This window comes from Arvicola amphibius, chromosome 12, assembly GCF_903992535.2.
Source record: "Arvicola amphibius chromosome 12, mArvAmp1.2, whole genome shotgun sequence".
NCBI lineage: Eukaryota > Metazoa > Chordata > Mammalia > Rodentia > Cricetidae > Arvicola > Arvicola amphibius.
The window spans coordinates 28,338,414-28,352,534 of NC_052058.2; the positions used below are offsets into that span (position 1 = coordinate 28,338,414).

A 14,121-nucleotide genomic window follows, 5' to 3' on the forward strand; every position below is an offset into this window, starting at 1 on the left:
CGTGTGCACGGTGGGACATACACACAACATGTAATGTAAACCAAATGTAAATTGAAGTGATAGTTCATTAATGTTTTAATCATTAAAGCCTGCCTGGAGATCAGAGTGTAAAGCTAAGCCACTAGAGGCCAGGGAGTGGTGGCACACACCTTTAATCCCAGGACGCTGGAGACAGAGGCAGAGAAATCTTTGTTAGTTCAAGGCCATCCTGGCTATACAAGATTCAATCTGTCTAAAAGAGAAACAGAGCTCACACAGTGGTGATCCCACCACTTGGGATCACACACCTTTAATCCCAGCACTAGGGAGGTGGAGACAGGAATGATATGGCTGGGCAGAGAGAGGAATATAAGGCGGGAGGAGACAGGAGATCATGCAGTCTGAGGTTTGGTGAAGACAGCTGCAGTCTGAGGATCACCCCTGCAGTCAGAGGACAAAGTCTGAGGAGACAGTCTGAGGACAGGATCGCCCCTTTGGTCTGAGCAGAGGTAAGTAGAGGTAAGAATACTCTAGTGGCTCTACTGTCTCTCTGAACCTTCAGCTTTTACCCCCTAATACCTGACTCTGGGTTTTATTTATTAAGACGAATTAGAATCCGTGCTATAACAAATGCAAATAAAAAAGAACTTTAAAAAAAATTAGCACTTGCCAAATGGTTGATTAGGCAAAGGAATTTGCCGTCAAGGCCGATGATCTGAATTTAATTCTGGGACTCCCATGGTAGAAACAGATAACCCAACTCCCAATATCTCCCAACATTCTCTCTCTCTCTCTCTCTCTCTCTCTCTCTCTCTCTCTCTCTCTCTCTCTCACACACACACACACACACACACACACATTAATCGTACCTTTGAATTTTTTACACTTAGAACAAAAAGAGAGCCATCACTGATAGCAGACAGTGGCAGCTAAGCTGGGCTATGCAGCAGATAGTGTGCTATATTTATATAAATGGATATCCATAAAAATGGAGGTCATGCTCGTACGATGAATTACATCATATGATGTATTACATCGATGCATCACAGATAACATATGAGGGTCGTGGAAGCCAAAGTACAACCCAGGGAACAATTGGGCCTCCGAGAAGAGTACTCTTGTTATCCTAAGAATTACTCCCATGATGGGCTACAAGTCATGGCTCAGCAATCAGAGGTTCCCCCCAAGACTCCATGGAGATCACACATGCCACAGGTACGGAAGAGAAGATGCCGTCTCACTAGCACGAGAGCTTCTATCCAAAGGACTCGGGCAAGTTCCCCATAAGTCAAGGTCCACACTGAACACTACACCTCCTCCTGGAGAGGAAAGGGGAGAGAAGGAAACAGGGAAAAGAAAAGAGAAAGTTATAAGGAGGGAAGAAAGAAAAGGGAACATGGGTGAGAGAAATGGAAAAGAGGAAGGGGGTAGAGAAGAAAAGGAGGGAGGGAGTGAAGGGGAAGGACAAAGAGAGGGAGGGAGGAGAGGAGGAGGGGAGGAGACGGGGAAGGGAGGGAGAGAAAGGGGGACGCCAGAGGAAGGGAAGGAAGGAGGAAGAAAGAGAGGTAGAGGGAGGGAGGGGGAGGGAGAGAAGGAGGGAGGGAGGAAGGGAGGGAGAAGAAAGTTTACTACTTTTGCTGCCAACACAAGAAAATCCAAATAAGAGTTTAGATTTTGATAAGAGTTGGTCCACCTCCACTTCCTAGCCTCTGCCTACCAAGAAACAGCCTTAAAAGAGGCTATTAAATGAAGACATTGGCCAGAAAACAGTATGCACATCTTAGACTAGGCAGATGGACTGGAGAAAGCAGAACAAGTATACGATTCTACTCATATGAAGTACCTGTAATGTTCAAATCCATAGTGTGTATATATAAAAAAAAATATTTGCAGTTACCAGGGGCTGAAGGGGAAGAAAAGAATAGGGAGTTAGAGTTATTACTAAAAGGCTATAAATTTTCCATGGAGTGATTAAAACTAGAAAACTGGTAGCAAATTTTGTACAATTATAATTATATCATTATAATTATATGAATAACACTATTAAATAGCACAGTTAACATTTTTAAATAACACATTTATAAAAATGCATAGTGTACACCAAAACCCATTAAGATGTACAATTTGAACAGCTGAGTTGTATTACATGTAAATTATAACTCAGCGAAAGTGTTAAAAACATGGGCAACATGTACATAAAATATTGGTGAAAGAAAGACGGGGAATGCAGGCACCCAACCACCGAGCAGATGAACCGTGGGGGCAAGGCATGCATGTGTTCTCCTTGCTAAGCTTTTCCAGTCTTCCCCAAATTCTAATGAACTTTATGATGCTGCCTTTGTAGACACAATCAGTATAGGGAGGTGGGCACTGGCTGTAGCTAGGTGAGCCTCAGATGTTGCAGCCCCTCTGGGGCTGTGCTTTAAGGACCCAAATGAGACTAATGACGGAGCCAGGGACTCTGGAGGAAGGCTGCCAAGATTCCTGCACTCAGAGCGCCTCTCAGGACCTAATTACTCATCCTCATGTCCACCGTGTTCCATGTTCTTGGGCGGGGGTGGGGGGCTGCTAGTAGATGTCCTGCCCTCGGTCAGTCTGATCTTGGAAGCTCATCTGCATCTGGAGCCTCCAGCTTTGACTTCTTGCCAGCCTTGCCCACCAAGAAGTCAGTTTCTGGGTTGAACGCAGAGTTTCCACAATGGCCTGGACTGTGACAATCTCTGTGAATGTGACAATGGCATGGGTCTCAGAATTCACATCATTGCAGCCTATTGTAGGAGGTAAAAATTGTATTCTCTTCCCCCTTATTAATGTCTTGTCTGTACCACTGGCTGACATAAAAGCCACAGGCATTTGGTTAAGACGATACTACCCACATCCCTCAGAATCTGTGTACAGCCATCCTGCTCAATGGTGGTGTGGCTCTATTCAGAGCCTGGTGTGATGGTGAACTGGGATTTGTACTTGGTTCCATGGGCCAGTGCTTGCTAGCCACAGCTATGACCATCCCGAGTTCCCAGAGCTTAAATTGGCACAACTGCCAATCAAACCCACTCTGATGTCACAGACGCCAGCTTCCTTCTCTGCCACAATGTCCACTTCTACCTTACTTAAGTAAGCCAAGCCGGGGGTAAGGGCCCATCAATATGTGGCTTTAGCTCGTTGAGGTTAATTTCAGTCACTTGGTCATACTGGCAGTCAGGGTCAGACACTAAGTGATCTTCAAATTGTTTAGCTAGATTGGCATTGTCTGTTTGTTCAGCCAGTCTTGCTTAGTACTTCTACTTCCTGTGGTTGGATGGGAATACTGATATAGCCCTAATTTCTGCACCCTTACTGTAGACTGTTGCTATGCCAGTACAGGAGGTGAAGCCAACACCAGGCCATAGTAGTCTACAACAGTAACTGAGCCACCTTTCATTGGGAGATATCTACCACTTTCAGGATCACAGCCTTGGGTAAGGTCCAACCAGAAAGGGAGCCCATCAGCTTCACACAAATCACCTTGGACACTTCAGCTCCCAGGGGATCCCAGCCACGACATTCACGGCATCAGCAACCCTCCTCCAATGCACCCCCTCCCCAGGCCACCACCATTATGGGGCTGGGAGTCAGTGCCAATCAGAAGAACTCCAGGATGACCTGGTGAAGTATTCTAGATCCAGGCCTCCAGAAGCCCACGCCATACTTGGCACCTGCAATTGTCAGGAAATGATACACTTCTTGATTTCTGTCCTTGGCCTGATGCAGGTCTTTCTCACTGACAAGCTGGGCCTCAATCAGATAATCACAGCGGATGTTGATGGCACGGCCACCTTGGGCAGTCTACCGCTAATGAATTGTAGCATAACCATCTGGGTTGTTTTATTGTTATTGGCCACCTGCTTGGACCATAGATACAGTACATCTTTCCTTGCTCAATCTCCTGGTTGGCTGGGTCATCCAGGCGTCCATACGCAATCTTCTCTGAGAGTCAGAAGTTGGTTCAGCCCTTTGTGGACAATGTTAATGTTCTTCTCTATCAGATATCAATGGATGTACTCACTGGGCTCAAAGTGGCTCACAGCCACCTTGGCCCACTGGCACAGGACAGAGGCCACATGGTACTGCCAAACACCCAGGGCCTTCTGTAGCCAGATCCCCAGTAGAATGTAAGGTGACATTATGTGCACTGACAAAGATGAAGTCACATCACTTTTTAATATTTTTAATGGTTAAGAAAAAAGAATATTTCATGACATGGAAATTGTTTAACTCAAATTCCAGGGTTAATAATAAAGTTTTATTGGAACACAGCTACGCCTATTCACTTGCAAGAACCTATGTCTATTTTTATGTAGTCACTTACAAAAAAAAATTGTTGCTGATCCTCTGCTAGGGGCTAAAATCAAAACATAGTATTTGTTAGCTAGGGTTAATCCATGGCATGTGAACACCCCCAATTAATTAGGCCTTCACTGATATTTATTGAGGGACTAAAACCAACATTTCTAGGCCACTCTCCATAGCAACCTGCCGGGAAAGCCAGGCCACAACCTCTGCAGTCACTGTTCAGGGAAGTCAGGATTTGGTCAGTGACTAAGCACTTCCTCATTAGAGCCTCTGCTTCCAAAGAAAGATTCTGTTCTCCCCCAGACCAATCATGTAAGACCCCTCACTTCTAGTGAGCGTACCTCCTTCTTCACGACAGTGACCACCAATGAGAACATGAACCTGAAACCTTCTTACGTGTGCACCTTCCCCTCTGCTCTGCCCGCTCGAGTCTACGCCAGACGCCAGAGATGTTGGTAGCTCTTGCTGCAGCACATCTTGATAAACACCATCTGCTCGCTTTCCTTTGGGTAGTCTTTGTTTCCTTTCCGTTGACCTGGAAATGTCTTGGTCCCTAGAGATATGGTCTGCACTGTCTGTTGCCATGGGCTCAGCTTGAAATTGCATGTAGTACCCAAAGAGGTCCCTTGTGCTTTGCTGTCACAGGGTGCCAAGTCTGCAGAGCTATGCTAAAGAGTGTGTGGGTGACTTCTACTCTTACACTGAGTTCCTGGCTATAGATTCTTTATTTCCTAGAACTGGACTTGGTTATCGGTCCCCATTTGTTTGGAGAAATTAGTCCACCCGTTCCATGCTTCTATCTGCTTTTATCCTGTGTTGTGCTATCGCTAAGTATTGTTTCCCATAAAGAGAACCACGGGGTACATCCCCTGTGTTGGTTGAAAGTGTTATTTAATCCAGAATCACAGTCTGGGAGTTTTATAGTTCTTACCAAATTCATGTTCACATGGGGAAACTTTATGTGGGTCATAAAAAAAAGAATGTTCTCTTGCTTCCCTCTTCTACATTTACCCTGAGATACTGGCTCTAGACCAGAGAGGACAAATCTTCTGGTTTTCCTGTAGGAGGGCCAGAGCCTGTCAGATTGCCCTTTGCAGAGACCGGGCAGAGGTTTGGAGGTGTGAGACACAGGACACAGAATGCACATACATCACTTTCACCAGACACGGTTATCAGACACGGGTTACTTAAGTCTGACCCTTCTCTTCCTCTAAAAGAAAAGGAAAAAAAGGAAATACTACCTCTTTCGCGTCCTTCCATCAGAACCCCACTTCACAGGCCTATCCCACATAGGTTTCCCAAACCCATATTCAGGAGACACTCTAGGAAGTACCTGGTTGTGAGAAAATTGTTTATTTGCACTTTGGTGGGGACAAGGGGAGGAATACAGTCTCTCAGACCCAATCTTATTCACATGGAGAAGCCTCCAAACAAAATTCTGAGTAAAACTGCTTTCCTAAAAAATAATTTGGCCCAATCTAAGGAAAAATTTGAGAATCTTAACATAAGCTGATTTCTCCAGGAAACCCTCCTCTTCCTTTTCCTACTGCTGCTTCCCTGTGTCCTGCTCTCTCTGCCCTCCTATCCTCTCGTCTCCCCTGTGCACTTCTACCCATTCTATTTTCCCTCCACTTCCCATTAACATTCCCACACCTCAAAAATGCCAGCTGCTATTCAAAGATCCATCCCCTCTGTCTTAGGGTTTCTATCGCTGGGACAAATCACTATGGCCAAAAGCAACCTGGGGGCAAAGTGCTCTCTATCACTTTACAGCTATTATTAAGTCTATCACTGAGAGGGCAGGAACTGTGGCAGCAACACAGAGAAAGGGGCAGAGGCACAGAGGTGCTGCTTCCTAGATTGTTCCCTGTGGTTTGCTCGGCCTGCTATCTAGACCATCCAGGCGCACCTGCACAGGGGTGCCACCACACACCAAGGGCTGGGTCCTCCCACATCAATTGTTAATCAGGGAAATGCCCTACAGGCTTTCCCACAAGCCAATCTGGTGGGGGACATTTCCTTGATTGATCTGTACAAATGACCCTAGCTACTGTTAAGTAAACAAACAAAAAACAAAACAAAACAAAAAACCTAACCAGAACACCGACCATGAGCCAGATATTCAGCAAACTATAGAATTTAAACCTTAGACTTTAGTTGCGTGCAAAGCTATAATTAAGGATTTCCTAAATCAAGACAAGACTTCTATTTCTAGAAGAATTTAAGAGTTATTTTGAGTGCATATGACCTGGGTAACCAGACTTTATCAACTTAAACACATGTTAGATGGAATGTAAATCTTCAACAGTTCTATTCCTCAAAAGTATCTATAAGATCTGTGTTTCTATAATAAATGAGGGTTAAAAAGAGAAAATCCTAAAAGTAAGATAAAGCATCCTAAAATCCATACCCAAACATCTCCGATAAATGTAGATCATACCATAAAAATCATATATTTGGTAAAAAGTAAAACTTTAAGATATTTCTAGTATAGACTAGAAAACAACCTTTTCATGCTTTTTTTTTAAAAAAAAAAAACCAGTTACTGCATTGTGTGTGCATGCATGTACATGCGTGTGGCACATACATGCACCTGCAAGCATGAGTGCACACAGGCACATGGCATGGCAAGGGGATGATGGTCAGAGCACAAGATGCAAGAGTGGATTTTCTCCCTCCCCGGTAGATTTCAAGGATTGAATACAGGTCACCCAGCTTGGCAGCAGACACCTTTATCCAATGAGCCACGGAAAACAACTTGTAACATTAAGAAAAAGATACTAAGTTAATAGTGAGCTCTTTCACCTTATCCAAAGATATTCCCACAAGCGCTTACAGTCACACAGTTTACTCTCCCAGGTACATAAAAGCTATCCTCCTAAGAATGGCTATTTGGAAGGCCCATAGATAGGTTCAAGGATTTCATCTCAAACCCTATATTCTACTGCTACAGACATATATAGTAATCTATTAACAAGGGACTCCCATACCATATGCAGCTCTCCTCGCATAACTTAAACCGCCTCTAAACTGGGTGTACCAACACATAACTGCAATCCCAGCACTTGGAAGGTTGAAGGAGGAGAACTGCTATGAGTTCGAGGAAATGGGGCTATGTAGCAAGTATCAGGCCAGCAAGAATACTGCATGAACTTTTACTGGAGTAATGTTGTAAGTGGAGACTGTTCATTTATTTCCTGGTCGCCCAGACAGGAATAATAACACAGAAACTATAGTAATTACAACACTGTTTGGCCAGTAGCTTATGCCTATTTCGAGCTAACTCTTATATCTTAAATTAACCCGTTTCTATTAACCTGTGTATCGTAATGAGGCTGTGGCCTACTGGTATCTTTCTCCTTTGGCAGCTACATTGTGTCTCTTTGACTCAGCCTACTTTCTATTTCTCTGTTCAGACTTCCTGCCTGGCTTTACTAAGTCATTGGCAGAAACAGCTTCTTTCACAACCAATGGTAATAAAACATATTCATAGCACACGGAGGGAAATCCCACATCACAATATGAACTATGAAAACCAAAGAAATGCTTTCACCCAAGCCTAGCTTGGTAACGTAATGAGTTCCATGGGCTTACTTACAGGAGCATAGTGAGGAGCCGCTTATGAGTGTGGGTGGCATGGGCTTCTGTGGCCAAGAAGCTTGATCCTGTTGACCTCAGACTAACATTCCATACAATTTAGGAATGATATTCCAAGACACAGAGAGGCTTATTCTATGAAGTGCTATGGCTGAACGTGAGCTCCAAAATGAGAGCATCCTTGATTAGCTGGGTAAGGATCAGGGCAAGTCCAGTGCTGACACTCCTGCAAACAGATCTGTCCTTAGGAAACCTATGGCTGACTCTGGCAGAAGTTACTAATGACTCCCTCCACCCTAGAAGAGCTCCAGGTCCGTCTCAAGCCCTCAGCACAAGTGGACACGTGCACTGCTTTCAGCTTCCTCTTGGCTGACCACAGTGGCAGGTCTGTCGTTCCCTGCCTGCAGGAGAGAATAAACACGGTCTTACAGAAACTCTTGGCTTTCTGGGTTGTCCTCATGACCTGCGAAATTTGTTCCCTTGGCCTCAGCTAAGCAATTGATACTTCCAGTTCTGAAGTTACTTACAAGGACTACTAATTATTCCCATTTTTGTCACTAAGGTCATGATTTCAGTCATTATGTTCTACCCAGGGTCTCAAGTGCTTAAGCACAGCTACTTTCCCATTAATGACATAATAAAAGGTCAAGAAGACCTTACAATATAGTCGAATCTGGAGACAAATGGATATAAGGTCTGAGAGGTAAAAGAATGGATATCTAGTCTTTGCTGGATGATAAAAAGAGAGGAGCACATGCATGTCAGGAACAATGTCAGACAGAACCCTGGCCTAAGACCCCCTGGGCAACCAGCTATGAAAGTCAGGATTTGGTTAGTAACTGATAATTTTCCCCTATTTTTTTTTTCTATCGTACTGTACTTCCAACTTCCAACCAGGACCAACCAAAGAAAGCCAAATATGCATCCCAAACTAATTACCAGATAGGTTTCATTTTCAGTTAGCTCTGCAGCTTCCTCCATGGAGTCAAGGTACAAGTCCCCTTTTGTCACCAGGAGGCTTTCTCATTCCACACCAAACCCTGGGAACCTCTGTCAAACACATTTCAGTGATCACACTCATATGTACACATAAATAAACACATATGTAAAAACAGCAGGGTCATGTTCAAAAGTCTAAAAGCTCCGACAGCCAGATGAAAAGGCCCACTCTCGGTAAGACAGCACAGTCTCACCTACCTCCCAAAGGCTCAGGTTCAGCTGCTTGCGTTAACGAACACCCACTTCCCACACAGGCAGATCTGCTGTTCTTAGCACGCTCGTCATTCCACTGCTGCACCGCAGCTCCGCTCAAACCGGGAGCTGACCCACCTGATAGGCCACGGCGGAACGACAAACGGGTCACCAGTGTACAAAGAAGTCATTAATCCCAGTACCACCGTCCAGCCAGGCGTGTCTGTCCAGCCAAAGGAAATGTCCATCAGCTCACCCCAGCCTGACATACAAAAGTACACTTTGCGATGCGTGCCACATCTAGAGAAAGTCGAGGTAGGAAGAAGCTCTCTCTGGGCCCCAGGAATGAGTTCACGCCAATTCCCGACACAGCTGTCAGGTCCTTCCCATGGATTTTCCAATTAATTCTCACAGCAGCCTGAAGATGCAAATACTACTAACGAGCCCATGGTGTGGATGAGGAAGCCAGAACTCAGAAAATTCAAGTTCTTGGGTTTCTTACACAAGACATGAGCCTCTGCCATGGGAATCTGTATATCCAAAGGGCTTCAACAAGATGCTCCAAATGAGAAGCAGATAAATAAAATGCTTTGAGTGGGGAAGGGAGTAGCCGGCCCCGGAAAATGAGCTGAAGAGTTCTGTGGTAAGATGTGCTTCATGCTGTCAAATTCTACGAACTGTGTAAGTTACGGGGCACACCATGGCTCCAAAATTATGGGTGAAGGCCATAATATGCTCACACCTCCCACTACGGGCAGTACGTCTAGATTAAGTTAATTAACATTAGTGACATGAAATAAGATTGCAAACCCTAACTAATAGCATCGTAACAATGCATCATTGAACACTAACAACCTCACACTAACTCCAGACACAACTACCAAGTTTGCCACATCTTTTCTCATGTAGTATTCACAACAGACCAGGAAACTAAAGCTAAGAGATCTGGGGAAGGGTGCCTAGAGACCAACATTATCGGTCAGACTTTGTATCTGTGCTATTACTACATCCACATTCTACATACATCCTTACTTGATTAACCACACATGTTAACAGCTCAAGCATGACAGCTGGCGATGAAGAATAGCAATTACTCATCATTATTTAGGAACTGAAAATTAAATCTTAATATCTGCTCAGTCCATTATCAATAACGCCAGTTCCAGTTAGAGTCATGTATTGTGCTTTGATAAATACAGGACATAAATTCTTCTTCGTGTCTCAATTAATTGTAGTTTTTAAATTAACCTGGCATGGGCAGTTGTCTCTCAAATTATTTAAAATAATCAGTAATTTCATATAATAGTCTATTTTCATATCAAGCCGGCATTTCAACAGCATTTTACAGCCTAGTAGTTATTACATTTTAGTCAATGATCCCATAAAATTACATGAAAGTCAGGCTAAAATTAGTGGAAATATCTAGACATCAAACTAACATTTGAAGGTCTTTTAAGAACTAGGTTCTTAAAAACCTAGCCAGGCGGTGGTGGCGCACGCCTTTAATCCCAGCACTCGGGAGGCAGAGGCAGGCGGATCTCTGTGAATTCAAGGCCAACCTGGGCTACAAGAGCTAGTTCTGGGACAGTCTCCAAAAGCTACAGAAGAAACCCTGTGTCAAAAAACAAAAAAAAAAAAAAAAAGAACTAGGTTCAGTAACTTGCAGTTTGAATATATAGTCAACTTCTATCAACTAACAGATAAAAAAATTTAAATAGCACATGGAAATCCCATGAAATCCAAATGTCAATAAGCTTATTTAGCTCCCTCAGAGCATAACTTCTTAAATTTGAGTATAGGTTCTAATATCAAGGGACCTAGGCAGGGGTTGGGCACGGGAGCAAGTTTAAAAGGAAAAAGCTGGCAGTAGTTAGCAGAGAATGGGAGATTTTTATTCAGTCTATGGCTTTACAGACTCCTTCAAAAATATGTACTGAATATCACTTTTGAAGCACGATATAGGCCTTGCAGACACAGCAGTGAACAAGACAGGCATGGCTCCTGTTGTGGACAGGCTTACAGGTTGGTCAGTGGAAGAAATACAACAAAGAAATGTTAGTCTCACAGGAGTCTCAGTAGGGAGACATCCATTGCAGGTGCTACCTAAGACAGCTTTTTAGAACAGGTTTCCAAAGGCCTCTACCCCATGTTATGCATACCATATGGAACTCCCTCCCCTTCAGCATGGACTAAATCTAGTGACTTGCTTCTGTTGAGCATTATTAGTGCATTATTAAAAACCCTGGCTTCTATATTGCTTATACTCCCTCTTTCTCACTTGCTCTAAAGGAAGTTAGCTACCATGCTGAAAATTGACCTAAAGAGGCCTAAATGCAAAGACTAAAAGAAGTCTCTAGTTGACAGTCTAGGAGTAACTGAAGTTCTCAGTCCAAAAGCCCTCAAGGAACTGAATAACCTTAGGACAAGGTTGGAAGATGTCCCCACTCAAGCCTTCAGAAGACACTAGAGCTTTGGGTGGCATAACCATATGTTAGAGACACTGAGCTACAGGAACCAGACTCCTGACCCACAAAACATGAGACAGTATCATTTTTAAAGCACCTAAGTTCAGGAGAATATTCTTCTACAACATTACAGATAAACGGAGTTGCTCAGAAAATGCCCACTCAATGCTCACAAGCTTCTCTGGCCTCTCACAAAGGAAATAGTTTGTAGAGCATTTACTAACAGACTTAGGTGCTCTGGTAACAGCAACACCAGCGCGAGGCATGGTAATAATCCCTCCTAACAGGCAAAGCTGAACTGGTCCCAACTTTGCAACAGAACACACATCAATGGGACGAAAGAAAAAGTCCATCTCTTGGCAACGTGTTCAAAGTAGGACTGGAGAGCTGGCTCAGTAGTTAAGAGCACATACTGTTCTTCCAGAGGACCCAAGTTTGATTCTCAGTTCCCACATGGCAGCTCACAACTGCCTCCAACTCCAGCTCCAGGTGATCTGTTAGCCCTGACCTCCTACACACACCACACACCACACGACACACATACACACACACACACACACACACACACTTTTTTTAAGAAAGAAAGGATGTGGAACAGAGTAGAGCAATCTAATAGAGACTGGATGGCAAACAGATACAGTGAACAACAAAATGAACAAGTCAAAATGAACAAGAAGCTGTTTCTATAATTCAGCTCAGGAGAATCAGCTGGACTTACTTTTCCAAGGACAAATGCATCTATGGTTACAGTGGCTCTTGCATACTCTCACATCAAATGTCTTAACATCTTGAACTCTAAGTGAACTTTTCACTGTAAATTTCTCCCATTAGAGTCCCGAGTTAATGTTGACTGGCAATGTCAATCCAGTAACTGACATACTGGATCTTTACTAACTAGTATAATGGCTTCGCACAGTATGAATTCAATACATATTACAAGTCATTAATATATCTCAGCTTTTTTGACAGAAATATGCACAAAAAATGAAAGAGAAAAGAATGCCTACAAACAGGGTCAATGAAAACCATCAGCTGGAGTACTCTAAAGCTCTAGATTTCTCTGGCGCATTTGTTAACACATAGGCATGTGTGCACAATGTCTACAATGTAAAGCAAGAACGATCAGAGACCGTCCACTCCAAGACAGATCGTGTAGGACATACACCGTTTGCTACACAATCATAGAGTCTTGAGAAGCCTGTCGTAGGCTTCCACGCTTAGTCTGATTTACAACAGACACCACCTCACTTGTCAATCTGCAAACTTGAGGAATGAATTCTGAAGTGCCTTGCGGAAACTCTGAAGTACAAACTAAGAGACCAACACCTGCAGAGCAACATTAGCAAACAGTCTCAATCGACTTTTCTCTTTAAATAGCATTAATCACTTCACACATGAGAGCTCAAAAAAAACTGAAAGAAAATATTGTATTAAAAAGCTTCACATGGGTTCTTTAACTTGTGTGGTAACATTAGCTCCAAGCAGACTTCAGAATGCACTGGAGCATCCAAACAACAAAACAATACTGCACCCAAGGCAGTCAATCAAATGGAAGGAGATTTTGCAAGGATGTGAGGACTCTACAAATCTATTGGGCTAGATCACAAAAGCAGCAAAGAATAACCACACCACAAAGCTCAATACTTCCATTGTAGGGACAACAGCAGCTACCTGATTTAAGATCTCCAAGGATAGCTGCAGTTTTACAGAGAAACCACATTTCCTCCTTAAAAGTTCAAGTTCTAAACAGAGTACAAATTCATGGGAATGCCATTTTTACCATTATTTTTACCAACTTAGAATATCTCTGTAATAGTTACTCTTGACTGTCAACGTGGTGTGATGATGCGGGGTCGCACAAGACACTCCTGAGCATAACTAGGAGAGCATTTCTGTGTTTAAGTGGAGAGGGAAGCCCCCTCCGAAGGTGATGAGCATCATTTCATGGACTTTGAGCCTCAGGCTACAGAAAGAAGAGAATGGGAATTCATCTCCCTCTGCTTCCTCATACTCTCGGCCCCTGCCTTCTCCACCATGATCAATGCACTCCCACAAGTGAGCCAAAAGAAACCCTTCCTCAAATTGCATTGTAGGGAATTTTGTCCCAGCAATGGGCTAAAGTAACTAACAGAGTCAGCAAGCAAGCCCAACAAATTGGGCTCGAGGGACAGACTCCCACTCCTGCCTTGTTGAGAGTGAGCCAGAAACCAATCAGGGACACTGATTAGGAGAGATGTACCTCCATTTGCAGAGCCTTGCTTCTTAGGTTAGGTTATCCTTGAGCAGTACAACAGAGATCTAATGCATGCCAAACAAGAAACTACATATCCTACAAGCCACATTTCAAAAGCAGAAAAACAGTATGTGTTCAAATTAGTTCCAATAATATGTTTTATTTAACCCACTACATCAAAAATAATTCATGTCAAGACAAGAGCAATATAAAAATTTCTGAGACATTTTATTATTTTTGTTGTAACCAATCTGTTAAATGTGGATGTCCTATTTAACCACATTTCAATTCGGAGAGCCCACATTTCCAAAGCCGAAGAGCTTC

At 43.4% G+C, this 14,121-nt stretch overlaps 1 protein-coding gene and 1 pseudogene across 1 annotated transcript in view; both read right to left on the minus strand.

Moving 5' to 3' along the window:
• The window catches only part of Erc2 (ELKS/RAB6-interacting/CAST family member 2), a 681,609-nt gene that overhangs the window by 613,134 nt on the left and 54,354 nt on the right, over window positions 1–14,121 (minus strand).
• On the minus strand, window positions 2,548–4,142 carry LOC119827648 (annotated as a pseudogene).